This window comes from Uloborus diversus, chromosome 10 (genome assembly GCF_026930045.1).
Source record: "Uloborus diversus isolate 005 chromosome 10, Udiv.v.3.1, whole genome shotgun sequence".
Lineage (NCBI taxonomy): Eukaryota > Metazoa > Arthropoda > Arachnida > Araneae > Uloboridae > Uloborus > Uloborus diversus.
Window position 1 is genome coordinate 126,223,634 of NC_072740.1, and position 19,089 is coordinate 126,242,722.

The following is a 19,089-nucleotide window of genomic DNA, read 5'->3' on the forward strand; positions in this document are numbered from 1 at the left end:
GATTTTACTCGCAAAAAATTAGACAGACTAGCTGTCCCGAACGTTTTTTAAGGGAACGTATTTGCGGGTTATTTTCTCAAAAAATAAAATAAAATAAATAAATAAATAAATAGATAAATATTTTTTTTTTCGTAAGCGAAGTAGTAGTTTCCCCCCCATGTGAATTTTAAAAATAAGTTTTATTAGAAGGATTCTTATTTATTCCAGAAACATGATTGAATTCTGTTGCAAAGGTTTCTGAACTATTTGGATTCCATGTTAATTTCAGGAAATTTACTGACTGATAGCTTTCCTGTTTTATTACCTGATATGTTACTGACAGAAATTAGACATACGAGATTCTCATTATCTTCCAGGAACGTTTCTTAATTTTTTTTACTGTGTGAATCTCAATGTATTCCATCACTTATTTAGACTTCAAAACGAAGTAAAGCATCTCATAAAAAATGAGCCCCTATATCAGTGGTTCCCAACCTTTTTATGGCATCCATAAAGTAGGTAATACATTATCAGTTACCCCTGAAAAAGTTTATTCGAAAAATAAATTAGATATTGCATTTTTTAAATTTAAATTATGAACAATAAATAATAATTTTAATACTAATTTTAATGTTTCAGACATAAAGCATCTGTTTTTTTAGCAGTTTGTTATAAAAACAAGTTGTAGTCAATAAGGCGGTTGATATTGCTGTTAAAACAGTTATTTTAATAGTTGTTTCGATCAAAGCACGTCGTAAGTCGAGATTCAAATTTAGCAATTTTTCTAACTAATCACTAATACTTATCAATTACTGTAGTTAGATTTAATACACGATTTTTTGATAATATTGTTTTATAACCTAAGAATGACCCGATCCTGGTACTGATTTTTACCCCTCGAAAAATCTCATTTTTACCCCTATGAGGGTAAATTCCCCTAGGTTGGGAACTGCTGCCCTGGGAATATGTTGCTGAAGAACCAGAAAAAGAGTAAAAGATGAAACTATGGGCATGACTGCGGAGTCGGAGGTAAAACGATTGACTCCGGCTCCGACTCTAAGGGAATTTTGCAACTTTCGACTCCGACGCTAATAAATAAATACATATAATTAAATAATAATAAGTGTTAATATACACATTTGTATATAAAAATTAATAATAGTAAAAAATATATGAATTTTAAAAAAACCGAAACGAATGAATATATAGATAAAAATAAATAAAATGGTTTGGAAATATTGCGGATCTCGAACAATTAAGTATGCTTCCCAGACAAAAACTCATAGAAAAATAATCTTTTCCAAATTGCTTATTACGGAAGAGTGTTTTACCTTGGGACACTTGTCATATGTCAATTTTCAACGTCAATTATTTGAACCACATTTACAATATAAAAGTAAAATTAAAGTACTCCAACATATTTCAATGCAATATATTTTTTAAAATTCAGTCAGTTTAAAATAAAATATTGCCAACCATTTAAATTAAGCGTTCCAAGCTTTCCCAAGGTACAACATCCTATTGTACCTTGGGACACATCCTGTTGTACTATGGGAAAGTCCTCATGATTCAGAAAACAGCCATATACTTTAACCTATTTTGCAACAAAAAACAAAAAATATATTTTTATCGTGGTAATTAATTAAATCATGAATAATGAATTATGAACAATGAATTAATAAATTATTGTCTAACATTAAATGTGTTAAAAAGACTACGTAAGATTAGAACATTGTTCCATGTTCCTAAACATATCTCAATTATTAAAAACCATGCATATGTTGTACCTCGGAACGTGTCCTAAGGTACAATATGTTTGACTGTCCTAAGGTACAATCACCACGTGGTTTAAGAAAAACCAAGATGATTGTCAATCTAGATGCACTCTATCATTATTTTCTCATAACCAAAACATTTAAAGTACTTCTCTTTTATAAAAAAATAAATTCAGTTGATTAGTTTTACAAATACAAAGACAGAAAATGAAATAAAAATGAAGAAAATATTTACTTTGGAGTCATGAAATTATCTTCCACTCACAAAATCGTCAATTTTACTCATTTGATGCTGATTTTTACTATGGCACCATTTAGTAGTGAAGAGATAGTGGTATTAGAGATTACAGAAACATGGCTGCTAAAAATAGTCTTAGAAATTAGCAGTGTCCCAAGGTACAATATTCCCTACTATATTGAATTTGCAGTTCTAGAGCTCGAATAAACTATCTTGCAGTCATTTAAAAAATTAGCCAAATAAGTAAAACATTTCAATTTTGCTTTGACAACGCGCCTCATCGGACAAGTCATTTCTTACGTAAGTACAGGTCGGTCATGCTTTTACGTTCTTTATGTATTCCAACGTTCTTTATGTATTTCCTTTATGTATTGGCTGTATGTTCCTCTTTATGTTCCTTTGTTACGAGGCTGAAATCAGTTACCACCGGACACAGTTGTAACTGTTTTTAGTTTTGGCGTCATTTGCACCTAAATGTGTTTAAATTGTTCAAAACCAACTAAAGCCTTTTTTTTTTTGCCTAAGATAAGGGCTAAATCGTAAGGACAAACACACCGATCGCCCTTCTCGAGAAAATTTGTAAGATTTTTTCCTCTGTATTCTTCCCCCTTTCTGTGTTTCTCTCTCACTCTCTTTGTATGTGTGTTAAATAACATTAAAAACCTTTTTTTTAAAATATTTAACTCCAATTTCGAGCCGTAATTTTTCTGGGACAGAATTCCCACCAAAACTGTCAATACCTAAATAAACTATACATACATACAAACAACTAAAACAGTTAACAAAATTTTGACTGCCACTTTGCTTGCAACAAAAACGCTTTTATACGAGAAAGAAGTTCTAGATTGGAAAAGAATCAATTGACTCACGCGAGTTCATCCTTTAAGGAGGTTCTTGAGCAGTCTCGATCCTGAAATTGCCGTTTGCGTTCGTTAGGGTGTCATTATTTCAATGGGAAAAACAATCGACTCTGTGGAAATAGAGGACGTTTACTGTGAGTTTTATTGTATTTAATGTCCATTGATATTTATACATCAATTACTGTTCTGACATAATCACGTCTTTTTCGCTTTTCTTTCTTTCTTTTTTGACTATTTTGATTCCGAAAGGAGATTTCCGAGGCTTTCATTTAGCACAAATACCATTTACAGTGAAAGAAATCCTATCAAACTTAAGAATTTCTTATTCAAAATAAGTTCATCGAAATACCTTTGCAGGGGAATGCGCGGCAAAGTGAAATGGTTAAGATAGCTTACCTTTTTCAAAATAAATAAATAGAAAATTTGCTTTCAAAATTACAGTACAAAAAGAGAGAACAATATATTTTAAAATAAAACTTGCATCGAAACATATTTTTTTTAATAAATTTCTGGCAGTAAATTTGTATTTTGAAAAAAAAAAGGTAACTTTTTCTTTCATGGGGCAAAAGTGCAAAACAAAATGTTATTCTAATTAAATATTTGCTATTTCATTATGAAAATACATTAACTAATATGTGAGACAAAATCATTGAGCGAATAAAATAGTGAATGAATATGAAAATAAGTGAATGAATGAACAAATATATGAGTGAATTATTACACGAAGGAATGAAAATGAGTTAGTTAATAAATGCACACATAAGTGATTTCAGAAATGGTTAAATTAGTAAGCGATATGACCTATTTCCTTTTGTCCCATCCACTTTGCCCCTCATGCACTTGACTAATTGTACACAAATTTTAATACAGATATATGCTTAATATTAAATAAATGAATACTGCACGGAATATTAGAAGGTCTCGATTAATAGTTAAAATGTTAATAAGTGATTAATGTTTAAAACGTTAATAAAGAGAGTTTTTTCTTTTTATAATTACAAAAGTAGTTTTTGACTTACAAAAAATATTACAGCATGTGTGTACTTTTTTGAAAATTACTTGTATTATCATATGCTTTGACTTTCAGAGATAACTATTCCCTCACTGGAATTGATAACATGTGTTACTATTAATGATTAAAATGTTAAATGATAGGTGGCACTGAAAGCAGTAAATGTTTCACCATTTTACTTTGCCACGCTATTTCAAACCCCACTTCTTCTATATGTTTCTTATTTCCATTTAATTTCTTTTAAAATAAATAATCCTTTTCTTTTCAATACACTCTTTTTTTAGCAGTTTATTTTGTTTAAATACGCACATTTCTCACTGCCGAAATAATTTATTTTTTGAAGATTGCTTCACACATACGGTATAGCTTTCCAAACATTACGATTTAATAATATTCTTTTGAGGTGACATATAGGAAGAATAGAAAATGTTGAAATTCATGAAAAATTTTAATGTTTTGAAACATGAAGTCATCAGCTTATACAGCGTAAAAATTCGAAAGGAAAAAAAAAAAGAGTGATCATTTTAAAGAAAAAAAATGTTTCAAAACCTGACTGCAATCCTCGATTACGAAAACTTTAATTTGTATCAAACAAATTCATTTTTTAAAATTTATTCACTTTTTGTTTTTGAAAATTTGGCGTTACAGAAGGTTGACATTGCATAGATCTGAATAATTAAATGAATGAATTACCAATGTTTTAATGCACAACAATTGCAAATTACTGCAGACACGTGTTTCTAGGTTACAAGGAGCCCCCTTTTCAATGCAAAGAAGTATGCGCTTTTGGATGACATATTTTAACTAGTCATTATTACTATTATTACGGTTACAATTATTGTTATTGTTGCCATAAACATTTAATGTTATTATTAAAATAAAATTGATTATTATTACAGTTATTAAAACAAAAATTTATCATCTTATATTTTCGATTTTTTCATCTTTTTTTATCCTAATGATTATTATTATTTTGTTCTGTCAGTTTCGAGGAAAATTATTAATTTCGGTGACCCTTTTCGGTCTTATTAACGAGCAATCTTTCTTTGAAAATGTTTGTGAGCCAAATCCGGCGCCAGCGCCCATCAGCTGTTGAGTGGCAACCCGCACTAGTCGGGGATGACGTCGAGCGGAGCGGCGACAATCCACACGTGGTTGCTGTGGCAGCGGAGAACTGCAGTCCGGCAGCTGGCTGCTCTACAGCAACACCCACTCACGAATGGCGGGAACGTGAATGACGCTCTCACAGGTATTCATTCCTCTATTTCGCACAATCAAAACTAGATTTGTTATTTTTTTTTTTGGGGGGGGGGGGGGTGCTTCATTTCTAACGAAAGAAGTGCGGGGGTCTTATAGTGTTCAAAAGTTATTTTTATACGTAAATACAGTCTGAATGCTGTTTAATATTTAAAATCTGTCTCAGAAATTTTGTCAAACGTATTTTCACGCTTTATAAATAGTGAAGCACCGCTTATACGTTTTTAAAGGGATTGTATGAAAAAAACGTAGAGATGAAGAAACGTATAATAGGTATACGTTAATATGTATTGGGCTCTGCAGAGACCAATTTTAAGAACGTGTAAATGACAAAAACGGATAAAAAGAAACGTATAAACGTTCACGGTATTCCAGGGCTTCGAACCGGAACTGAACCGAAAACAGGAAAGTACTGTTGTTTTGGTCGGAACGAAAACCGGAACTGAACCGAAAAAAATATAGGTTAATTTCGATTCAATATATATTCAGTCGTTTTGTTACTGCAACCAATTTATTAATATTTTCTATATTCTCCCCCATATAATTATAATTACTACAGGTACATTGCTGCATTTATGATACATTTATATTTTTAGTACAAATAAGAATGTACTTAAAATAAAACTACTCATTTGTAACTGAAACGAAAACCGAATAAAGTTATTTTACGGAACAAAAACCGGAACTGGACCGATTTAGGTCTTTTCAGTTGAAATGGAACGAAAATAAAATTACGGTTCGAAGCCTTGTTATATTGTAACATTTAGCATCGTCGGAAATGGGGGAAGGGGGACAGAAATTTAAATCTAAAAAATGTGACATTCGAATATTTTAAAATTTTATCGCACTTGAAAACTCTCTGAAGGTTAAAACAAAATCTGAAGGGTACACATATTTTTCCCCCCTCCCATCTCATCCTCAGAAAGTTTTTTTAATTATTATTATGCAATCGATCACTATTACAGTTTTTACCGCTTTCGTTTCACTTCTGGAAAATAATCTCTCTCCGCTAAAAAAAAAAAAAAAATCAAGGAGCATTTTTCACCTCGCAAAAGAAAAAAAAAATCAAGGAGCATTTTTCACCTCGCAAAAAAAAAAAAAAAAAAAAAAAAAAACCCTTCATGTTTCTCTGTACTTGCAACACAAACGCGCATATTTTACTTTGATATACTTTTATGACGTACAAATTTCTCTTCTTAATTTAACTGTCTTAACATTCCCCTTTTCTGGAAATTAATTTACTAAAACGAAACTACTGTTCTTCATAGAATTTTCTGATATTTATATACCAACTTTTAAACTTAATTAGTTCTGAGATGAAACGGAATTTCTTTTACAGGTCTTTCACATTTATATATCTATTTTGTGTCATCATCTTGTGCCGACGCATGAGATATTTGATTACTGTATATCGGGGGTGTTACTGTAGTCGGGTATTTAATGGGGGTTGTTTCATTTGTTAACCCCTTCAGAGCTCGTGTGCGGTACACCGGACATTAACTTTAAAAAACTGCTTATCATTTAGAAATTCAGTAAATTACTTGATTTTTCTTTTCTTTTTTCTTTTTTGTAGTTGACTTTTTACATTCTGCTTATTATTATCTGTGCGAGAATTGAATGTTTTGGGATTGACAACACTAACAAATAGATATTGGGATATTAGAACTGGCCCTTTTTCTTAACCATGGGTTCTCGTCACAAAAGCGATATTTTCTTCTTCTTTTTATAAAAAATACATAATCTTTTATTGATAATTTTCAAATGCTTATATTATGTTTTATTATTGTTTCGAGAACATTGTATAAAAAATTTTGTTTGATGTTTCATCGGTTTTTATCTGAAATATTTATTTCAAAAATGTATGTCCGAAATATTGTACATATCATAACTCTTTTAATGTTTTGCCTACAAACTTGAAAATTTTACCACTAGGTACTCTTTATCATAATACACTGTACACCAAATTATAACACTTTTTGTTAAGTGTTTCCAAATTCCGACTGAAGGGAAGAAGATTTATTTTGATTTTCTAATGTTATTGAAACACACCGCTTAAGTCACCCTCAATAACATTATTTATCAATTAACTGCTGATATTAGAAAAATATTAATCTACAGAGTAACACATTTTACTCTTACATCCCCAATAAGCAGCATCTTCCTTCCCAAACTTTAAAACTAAAGCAAGCAATCCTTTTCTTACTCAAAGTTTTTATCTACAAAGCAATAGTGAAAGGTATTTCATTAAAAGTATGATAAAAATTAATTGCTGATATTAGAAAAGCATTGATCTACAAAGGAGCACATATTTCTCTCTTTCATCTCTAATAAGCAGTATCTTTCATTACAAATTTAAAATTCACGTAAGCAATCCTTTTCTGGCTCAAATTGTTTATCTATTAATTTTTAGTAACAGATGAATCGTATCAGTTAAATTCACGTCCAATTAACTATCCGAAATGAATGATATTAACTAATTTCTTATATCAGGAACCATATTAATGTGTACAAGGGTACACATTTTTCTCTCTGACATCTCTAATAAGAAGTTATATTTTCCAATTCTTAAACTTACGTAAGCAATCCTTTGCTTACTGAAGTTATTTATCTATTCACGTTTAATACCAATGAATGATATCAATTAACTGCTCATTGCTCAAATAATTAACCAACTCAAATGAATGATATTAAATAACTGCTTGTATTAGAAAAAATTAAGCTAAAACACAATTTTCTATCTTATAACTCCAGTTAGTATTATCTTTTACCCCAAACAAAACTTACGTAAGCAATCCTTTTTAAATGGCTTATCAATTCTTCATTAGTGAAAGATATTTACTCATATCAACTGTCGATATTATACGGACATTAAGCTGTTACATGTTTCTATCTTATATGCCTAATAAGCCATATCTTTTATCAAAACTTTAAGCTAACGTAAACAATCCTTTTCTTACTCTTTTTCTCTCGCTTCATTATTATTGACAGATATTTACTCAAACTAATAATAACATTCCACTGCTGATTATAAAAGACATTTATCTATAAAAGGAAACATTTTGCTCTACTACATCCCAAATAAGCACTATCATTATTTCCCTGACTACCAATGTACCAATCGACGATTTAATATCTATTGCCGAGTCTTCATTATACGGTAGTAGAACGTCATCTATTGATTAGGGGAATAGTTCAGCAAATCAGAGCGAACATTTCGTGCAATCTTCCAGTCTATTATTTGGTCTAAATGCCAAATATGATTGAACTTGCTTGAGGTTCAGCTGTTTGTGGTATTAATACTGAAAATGGATGAATATCACGCAGAAAATCCTAAGTAATTTTCCCTGCGTCAGACATTATTCGGCTATTACTTTTTTACGTGGAGTTGTAATTATTTCCCACAAATACTCATGTTTATGAAAACTTTTAAATGATAAATGTTGTAACAATGTGAAATTCTTATAAAGTTCTCAGACAGAATGAGGAAAGGAGAGAACTTGGTGAAATTAACACTTGAATGGAATACATTAAATATGACTCGATATTAAACCTAAAAAACATAAGGCACAAAATTTTCAGCAAAAAAAAAAAAAAAAAATATTGCTCCTTTAGAAAGAGAGAAAATAATGTTGTATGACTTTATATAAAAGCTAATATGCTAGTGTAATAAGCAGAAAATAAAGATGTTACAGAGAAAAGTAGATCTTGTTATAATGATTCGTTGAAATACGTATATTTTGAGGCAGTTTTATTGTTCTTATTGTTTTCTACTAACCTAGAGAAAGTCGCTATTTTTATCAACGAAATATACTTTTAATTAAAGAAATTTCTGTGAAGTTACTACACAGAGTTTATCGCTTATCATTTTTTTTTTCATTATTTTTCTGTTTAAAATATTTTTCTTTTTATGTGTGACCTTCCATTTTTCCTGCAAATATTGCCTCCTGCGCTTGAGATATTTATCTCCAAATAAGTATCGCAAGATTCATTTTTTTTTTGTTTTGATAAGCTATTTACATATGTAGTTAGCGGAAACATGTCAACGGCAATAGTGATTGATAAAAATACATCAAATATCCTATCAACGCAAAAAGTAAAATAAATAATATTGCTTGGATGGAGATAAAACGCACGGTGAAAATTTTTTTAGGGAAAGTGGAACGTAACGTATGAGAGAAAAATACTTTTTATACTGAGTTAAAAACAAAATTGGTAATAAATAAAAATTACTCTGACGAGGATTTGTAATTCAGTTTGTCCGATGTCTCTTTAAATGCTTTAGTCTTTCAATAGTTGCAATACATCTTTTTTATCATTCTTTAACATATTTCTTTTGATCAAAATTTTTTTTCGATGTTCAGCGCATGTTAATATGTTTGTACGATAGTAGTAAATCTAATGTACATATCACGAGAATCTATATCCATTTTGTGCGTAGTGTTGCCAAGATAAGTGCCAAAAAATTTTGTAGTTTTTTTCCGTTATGCTCTTTTTAGCAGACACATTAATCAAACTATTTTTGATTTCCAAGGAGAAGACAACATGATTTTCGATTAGAAGCCTTTAGCAAATCTGTATTTTTCCAAATAACGCTCGCTTTAAGTTAATGAAATTAAATTTGTTATTACTTTTTGCGTCAAATTAGTAATTTATAAACATTTGTAGTAAAGCTTATTTGTTCTTATAAAACCAGCTATTTTTCTTATTATTAAATCTTAATTATTATATCTTAATTATTTTCGAGCATAAATATTTCTACGCCGTCAGTCACAAAACAAAATACTGGATCAGGTTCATTAAAAAGAAAATGATTTCAGTTGTCATTATTTTGCCGTTTTCTTCATCTGCACTGATGTTCAGATAATATTTTTCATTGTGGAAGGGCAAAGAAATAACAAAGTTTCTATTATTAAATTACACATTTTTTTTGCTGTTGTACTGAACAAGATCTAGAACAGCTCTAATTTCTACTAAGATAGGATTTGTGGGAAGGACATCTTGAAGCAATGTGTAAAACTGGTTGTCTCATTAAAACTTAAAAGAAAAACTTTATATTTTTTTTTCTACTTCGGGGAGCATATTGTTGTGTATAATTTCCGATTAAGCATGCACGAAATCAAATTCAGTGTCTTTACAGTAGTAAAATACTTTAATTGCCAGAGAGGAGATTGAATAATCGCACTTAGTGGAAATCACAAGGGAAAAAAAGACTTTCTTATCTTAACAGCAAATGAACGTAGCCTAAAGTAAATGAATGAAAATTAATAATTTAATAAGTTTAAGTAATATTAGCTCTTTAAAACGAACGAAATTCATGTTGAACTTGGAGAGAGGGGACAAAACTATTTTTTGAAGTTCCCGATCTCACTATGAAAGGAGTGTGCCCTTGCTCGTAGCTCTGTAACAAAGACTCGTTCTAACTCGTACTAATTCTAAGGTGAAGCGTAACACTTTGTGACACAGACGGGGGAAGGGGGTTAAAATTGTTGAATAAACATGTGACATTATTTATGAGCAGCCCTATACCACATGAATCTAATTGGAATTTAAAAGGAGAATGTAAAAGAAAAAGGTCAATTAACTTCAAACCTAGCTCAATTCAAATCACTTTAATCTATACTAATAATATAAAGCTGAACAGTTTGTTTTGTTTGTTTGAACGCGCTAATCTCAGAAACTACTGGTTCGAATTGAAAAATTCTTTTTGTTTTGAATAATCTATTTATTGTGGAAGAGAATATGCTATTATTTTTAAAATCAGATTGACCGAAATATTTTAAATTGCAAATTAAATGTTTATAATTAATTGTTTAGTTCAATGAATTCCTAGTAGTGGCGGGATAAGTTTAGTTCTATGAACTACTAATGGATGGCGGGGTAAGTTAACTCATCGAGTGGGCACTGACCGATAGTGTCGATAGCTGCGAGGAACCATATGCGGCTCAGACGCTAAGCTATTGTGGTTACTGATGTGGTCAGCGTGGTTGCTTGGCACTTTAAGCGATGAATAATACAGTTGAAGGATTATTTTGAGTTTTAAAGCTACTGTTAATCTTTTTATGTGTTTGGCGAATAGTTTTAATTACCAAAGATACTTTAATAGGTTTTTTGAAAAGGTGTGTAAGCATTTTAGTTGAAGAAAAATTATCATTTCACATCTGAGGGGGGAGGGGGGCGTGGATATTTTATTCAGCGGACTTCCTTTAAATTCTTAGCACGGGCATCGCCGTGCGGGTACTGCTAGTCTGTAAATAATTTGACAGTTCTGCTAACTGAAAAAAAAGATAGCTAAAATGAAGTACACCAAAGGTTGTAAATGCCTTTGGAAAATTTAAGTGTGCGAAGCGTGTGACGTTTCGATTCTTTTTTTCATCTCTTCTGTACAAGTTTTGAAAATGAATTCTGCTGATTTTGATAATCGACTCAATTTACAAATTTGTTAATAATTTAAACTGGTATTCTGTTCTCTGAAATTTATACCATCAACAATAAAAAAGCTTTCAAGTCTCTATCTGTCTATCTTGCATATTACCAAAAGAAAAAAAAGTGAAACAAACAAGTAATGCATTACCCACATAAGGTTTGCTTAAGCAAAGAAATTACTTCAAATGAGCTGTGCTGTGTTACACGAAAAAATGTAGCAGAAACTGTCAAACTAAGAAAGGAACTCGTATTAACATTCTTTATCCGATGATATAAAACTTCCTTTCTACAATACACGAGATATTTTCCCACATCTTCAGTATGTTTACGCCGAAATCATTAGAGGACACACAAATTGAATCATCCGTTTCTAATTTCCCTAGAGTTTAGGCGTACGGAAAATTCCATAAGGCAGAATTAACTTGTACCAACCGACGATTCTTTTCCTTTTTAGCTAACAATGCAAGCCCTAAGTGGTTTTAGGCTTTCAAAAATAAATGTTATATCCCGCATTTCCCATTATTTAAGTACAAAGACTGCTTCAGTACCGTAAACGCGGGCTACTTTGGCCCAGAATTTTTAAATTTCTCATTCCTTTCTCAATAATTTTGTAACTATTCATATTTCCAAGCTGTGGAAACTTGTTTTGCACATCCAGAGGTCTCTTAATTTAATTTTTGAATAGTGATCACTTTATTTCCTAGTATTTTAACCCTTTATTAGTGTTTTTTATTTGGGCCAATGTTACCCTTGCGTTTGGGTTACTTTGGACCAAACTGGTTTTCTCTATTTAAAATCGCTGTAGAACTAATTAGAGTCAAAGAAATACGCGTGTTCGTGCGAAAAACCATTTAATTGAATGAAAAATACATTTAAAAGAAGTGTGAGTCATACATATTTGTTTTAAGAAAAATTATTATTATTATTTAATGTGTGTGTGCATACCTAGTTATTGTCTCAGAAATTACCGACGGAAAACAGTCATCTTTCCATCAGTTTTGGAGGTTGATTAGTTTTATTAAGACAACACCATTCGTAAAATAAAGGATCCTAAATTTTCGGTTACTTCCAAAACGTTTTGGTGCACCCCATGCTCTTAACATTCGCTCCTTCTTCTTTCACATTAACAGCTATCTTTGAAAACCTGAGCTCATTCCACTCTACAGTAATAGAATTCCATAAACTTTCCAACAAATTTAACACTATTTGTAATATGTAGATGCATTTGGGTAAACCTTTTCCTAAACTTCCTGCAAGTTTTAACTCCTCTTCATCTTCCATAATGAAAGCCATGTAACTGAGCCCTGATGAATTGAGTTTGCAATCTCTCTATTTACCCGTTGCCGAGAATTCCAGGTTCTTTTTTTGAATGTTTTTCCTGTTTAGAGTCTTAGTTTTAGCTATTCTTTACTTTTCCAATTCTCTTTAGCGGATTTTTTTCAGGTTTTTATGCTGGGCCAAAGTAGGTCGTAATTTTTAGGAAAAGAGATATGTTGTCATTGTCAATTTTTAAAAAAAAAACCTACACAGAAATGAAAAGTTCAACTATACTGCGGCATAGAGTATTAAGTAGTGCTCGTAAATAGGCACTTAAAAACTCTTAGCTGTTGTAGAACTGCTTCTACATGGAGAAGTTTGAGAGGTCATGAAGGCACATGTTAGCAAAACCACTAGTACTGTTTTTTGAGCAGAGCTATAGAACTGCTTGGTATACATAATTGAGTGCTTGGGGATGCTCTCTAGTAGAATATGTCAAAATATGTTGAAAAAAATGCGCTCTGGTTGCCAGGGGACGATGTATCTTTTTATCCGTTTGGGCCAAAGCAGGACCCTAAGGCCAAAGTAGCCCGCGTTTACGGTACCTAAAGTGTAGCACTATTTTATGTTTAGATTTTTCATTTGTTTTTACCATTGATAATCATCATGGATAATGTGAAGCTTTTTCACTTTAACTTAACCTTTTTGTTTTCTCTTATATTTTTAATAGTTCACTACATTGATACTCTGAAGGTCAAACAAATGCCGATGCGCTGGTTATAAGTTTCAATTTTCTTACAAGTAACATGTTAGTAAAAATGCCTCAGGCATTACTTTCTTAGGCATTTCTTAAGTCTTTATTTAAAATACCCTATACAGAGTGTCCCCTTAAAGCAGGAATTAATAAATGGAGAGAACAAGTCAAATCATTGATACAGGAAATGCTGAGGCAAAGATCTCAGATCACATGGTTCAACGGAAGAAACCCGACTTCTTCCAGTACTTTACTTTCAAATCTATCACGTGACTTGGAATCCTTGCTTCAAGAGTTTAAGGTTTCACTCTCTCCACCTTTTATTCCTTCTCAATGCGTGTCCCCCGTTTAACCTGCAAAATCTCTATTTTTGCAACCATTAGTCTTGATGCATACTTTAAATTGAAAAAATACGAAATCTAACTTTTTATACGAACCCTTGATCCCCTAACTTATATTTAGGTAAATAATTATCTTTGAAAAATAGTTAACACAAAAAAAAACTTGAAACATTTACTGTCAAAACTCATGTAGATAATCGAGTTCAAAGTTTTAAGTTAATTTCCAAGCAATTGATGAGATTCGAACCTATCGCCCTTTCAGAAAAATGACAGGTTGTTGGAGTAACAAAGAAAAAAAAAAAAAACAGAATGTTGAAATTTTTTTCATTGCTATTGAAAAATAAATGTTATGCTATGAGGTATAAACAGGCTCCAAAAACGCAAGCAATTTGAAAAACTCTATATATGCATAGATAATTTCAAACACTTGTTAGTCGCTATATTTTCCCCAAAAAAATGTTATTCACTTCGAGTGGTATCTATCTATCTATCTATCTATCTATACATATAATAAAATAAGATGTTTGTGTGTGTGTGTGTGTGTGTGGCGCGCATCCCGGGAAAACGGTAAGGCCTAGAAAGATGAAATTTGGTATACAGGTGTAGTTTTTGCGGAAGATGTGCACCTCGGGCTTCGATTTTTGATATTTTAATTAGAAAAAAAGTTATTTAATGTTTTATGTGATTTTTAGCACTTTTTAGTACTTTTAACCTCACAGACCCCGAACCAATCGCGCCAAATATTTTTGGTACTATTGTGTCGGAAATTTAATTTTAAATGTGATGAACAAAAAAAATTTGAAGATAGAGCAATTTTTGTATTTTTTGTGAATTTTTAAAAAAAACCTTTAATTTGCATGTTTTAATGGGTTTTATTTTTTTCTAATATCATCCTGCGAGAAGTATCAAAGCCTCATTTCTGAAATTTAAGTTGGTAATAGTAAAAACATTTCGCCCTCTTCAGAAGGAAAAAGTACTTAAAAATACGCAATATTTTTTTTTAACAATTTTTTTAATGCTGAACACATCATGTCCTTTCACGCATCAGTCGAAAAAAGCGTTCTTCAATCTTTTATGCCTGTGACGTCACTACTTGGGTTTCGATTCGATATTTACGATGGAATCTTAATCGCAAGCAATGTTAATCTTTTTTTTTTTACTATATAGCTTACTTCTACATTTTCTGACGTTATGACCACGTGTTTTTCGGCAGCGCTTGCTTTTTTTCTTTCCTTTTTTTTTTTTGTTTTATTTAGAGATTGCATTTATTTCTTTTTCCATCCCCCCCCCCCAAGCTGGACCTTTCGCTGTATCTATATTACGTTACATTTCATAGTTGTGCGCATTAATTCAATAAAAACAGCGAGATTTTTTTTATCTTTGTCAAACGCTACTTTTTGCACACTACGGGGAATTTGAGCTTTTTTTTGCTCTACTTCTATTCTATTCTATTCAAGAGTCACAACTGACTTCAACTGTATTTATGTCGAGGACTGCATACTATGTGCCTTGCCTCTATTATTTTATATACCGATAGATGGCAGCACCATCACCGAATCGAACAGTTAGTGAGAATTTTGAACTAGCCCAGGAGCTAATAGCTACCTAGTACTAGCACCCCCAGAGGTATCGTTTCACTTGGAGGACATTGAGACCACGAGCATATTTAACGTCGCCCAGTCCCCATTAATGACGACGGTGGGTCTTCGACCAGCGAGGATCGAACCCGAGGCCCTCCGGTCCCGAGTCCAATGCCTTACCGATCAGGCTACCACGGCCCCTTGCTCTACTTAAATAAAAAAAAAAGCGGTTTTTTGAGTGTTCTTTGTTTTTATTAGGAAATGGGCGAGGAGGTCAAAATAAATAGAGATGGATAAGAAAATGTAGAGATAGATTGTAAAGGTAGATAGCCGCCGAAGGCGGCAATCTTGGCGTAAAAATGTCAATGGCACAAAAAAAAAAGATAGAGATGGATTGATTAATACTGCTGCCAAATTTATTTAAACAACCGCCGAAGGCGGCAAACTTGAAGTAAAAAGGTAAATGACAAGTTAGCCAAACAGCCGCCGTAGGTGGCTGCTTGCACATTGGGTGTCAATGCCCCGATCCCTCCCCCACATACACCATGACTTAGAAAAAACAATGCTTTCACATAAAAGTGGAAGTGCTTTTTGTTATTTTTCGACAAAATTTGCATGAAGAGTACGTCGTTTGTGTCTCCCTTCCCCCTCCTTTAAAAATATTCCAAACGACGAAACTGGAGACAGATCTAGAAAATATTTTATTCAAATTATTAATGATATAGATAGATATAGATTGATTGACACCGCCACGAAATTTATTTAAGCAGCCGCCGAAGGCGGCAACATTGGTGTAAAAAAACGAATGATAATACTGATTTATAGAGAAAAACATTGATTAATGTCGTCGCTAAATTGTTTAAGCAGCCGCCGAAGGCGGCACCCCTGGCGTAAAAAGGCAAATGGCGTAAAAAGGCGGACCAGCTGGTCGCCGCAGGCGGCTAGTAAGTCATAAAACAATGCGTTTCATAGCTCGGTGAATGTTGGTCGTACTAATGTTTAAACTGTTGGCTTTCGAATTGCATTTTTGTGCTTTTGGTTTCCCTAATTGCAATTTAGGGTATTTGTGGATAATATGACTATTTCAATTTCGTGTTTTTTTACTAAATTATTTTTTCGTTTCAAGCTTTTCACGTCTTAACTCTGTATCTTATTAAAGCCAGTAGACTTTTAAAAGCCTTATAGTCATTGAACAATGTTCAATAAAACGACGCGGTTTGCACATAAATGCTAAGAAACAAGGGCGATTTTTGTTTAAAATCAACGAAAATAATTTTGTGTTTGTCACGTTTTCGACCAAAAGGTGACATTGGAGTTCACCTAATGGAATAATACCATAATAGTATCAACAAACGTATTTCAACATAACAGCTGTTCGAAGAGTTTCCCATCAGTGAGAACTACAGCCGCCAAACGATGAAAAGCTCTCATTACAGTGTTAAAAAGCATTTGAGAAGGGCATGTTTGGCATATGATGGCTTATGTTTTATTTTAACTGAGCCAAAGAAGTAATCCGACCTTTAACGCATGAGAATTTAAATTGCTCGACTACCAGAAGTCACAAGGTGTAAGATCCGGAGACAATGGGTGCTCCATCGTGCATAAAAGTTATTGAATGTCGTTCATTTGTGACAGAAATGGTTTGAAATGCAACTCCTCGAAGAAAAAAGGGTCATTAATTCAATTCCAAGGGTCAAAAATGTATCTAATATATATATATATATATATATATATATATATATATATTTCATTATAAACAATTCACGTGTTTCTGAACAAACAACACTATGTGTGTCTGATGTGCAAACAACACTATTTTCTTGTAAAAAGTTCAATAATTATAATGATTTGAAAAATCTACTGACTTTTAAATCACCCTATATTTTCTGAAAATTTAGCCAATCTGCAAAGTATGCACTTATTTTAAATCTTCGATTTTTCATATTATAAATTTCATAATAAAAACCCCCATAAACTTTAGTTATGCATTTATTCATCTATGCAGTGTTTCATTCCCTTATTGTATGAGGAAATTCATTATGTTTGCCTCTTGAAGTGACATTTTGATGCCTAAGAAGATTGATTTACACTAGAAGATATCACTGCAGTGGCAGTGTTTTAAGATCAAAGACTAAGGCATCGTTTTGTTTATTTTTTGGATGCACATTAATCAAGAGGGCATGTCGTCTGTGTTATTTTCTGAGGGCTGTTGTCTTATACGTTATGAAATAGAGGAATGCAGGGTAAAGTGAAATAGCTGGACAAAGTGAAATGGCGAAGTGTTTAATGTTTTTAGCGCCACCTGTCTGCTAATAGTTTACGTAGTATATTTTAATGAGTAAAACGTTATCTCTGCAGGTCAAAGCACATAACGCAAGCAGTTTTTTTTTAAAAAAATTAATTTGAATTTTGACATCTTGAATTCAAATTATGTTTTTCGCAATCACGAGTGTGTGTATGTAGGCGTGTGTGTTTGTGTGTACGGGTTATGTGTATGTGTGTGTATGAATGTGTTTGTGGGGGGTATGTGTATCTGTGTGTAGGCATATGTGTTTGTGTCTGTGTGCATGCATGAATGTGTGGGTAGTTGTGTATGTGTGTGTATGTTTTTGTGTGTGTATGTTTTTATGTGTGTATGTATGCGTGTGTGTAAGTGTTTGTATGTGTGTGTGTTTGTGTATGTGTGTGTAAGTGTTTGTATGTGTGTGTGTGTATGTATGCGTGTGTGTAAGTGTTTGTATGTGTGTGTGTTTGTGTATGTATGTGTGTGTGTGTGTGTAGGTGTAGTTGTGTATGTATGCGCGTGTGTGTGTGTATGTATGCGTGTGTGTAAGTGTTTGTATGTGTGTGTGTTTGTGTATGTGTGTGTGTATGTGTGTGTGCGTGTGTGTGTAGGTGTAGTTGTGTATGTATGCGCGTGTGTGTAGGACATGGATGCAACCTGGAGACGGCTTTCGCTAGAGGTGCAGCATCGTGAGGAGCCCATCGACGGTGATGGTGCGGAGGGTGGCGGTGGGAAAAAACAAAGGAACGCCAAAAACAGTCAAGTGAGAACAATAAGCAATCGTGATTGCTCAAAAAATGATGCTCATATGTTATAATATTTTGTTGTAAGTCAAAAATTATTTTTGGTACTATAAAATAATAAAGTTCTTTTTATTAACATTAAAAATATTAATTGAGACCTACTAATACTCGATACAGTACTTATTTAACGTTCAGAGTATTTCTGTTTTAAATGTCCTATACAATGAGTCAATTGCATGCTAGTGGTTGGGACAAAGTGAAATAGTTCACTTTGTTTACTTATTCAATCGTTTATTAACTCACTTTGTGTTCATTCATTGATTATCTCATTTACACTCTTTCATTTGATGATTCACTTATTTATTAAGTCATACACTTATTTTCTTATTCACTATTTTATTTACTCATTAATTTATTCTCACATTTGAATTAATTACTTTATATATTTACTAGCTGCATTGCCTTGCGTTGCACGGTCTACCTCGAAAATAAAAGTTGTGTCAAGTGACGCATGTTCAGCAATCAAATTTAAATAGAAGAAAAAACAATGTAAAACAAAATAAACATAATGACAAATATATCAAAG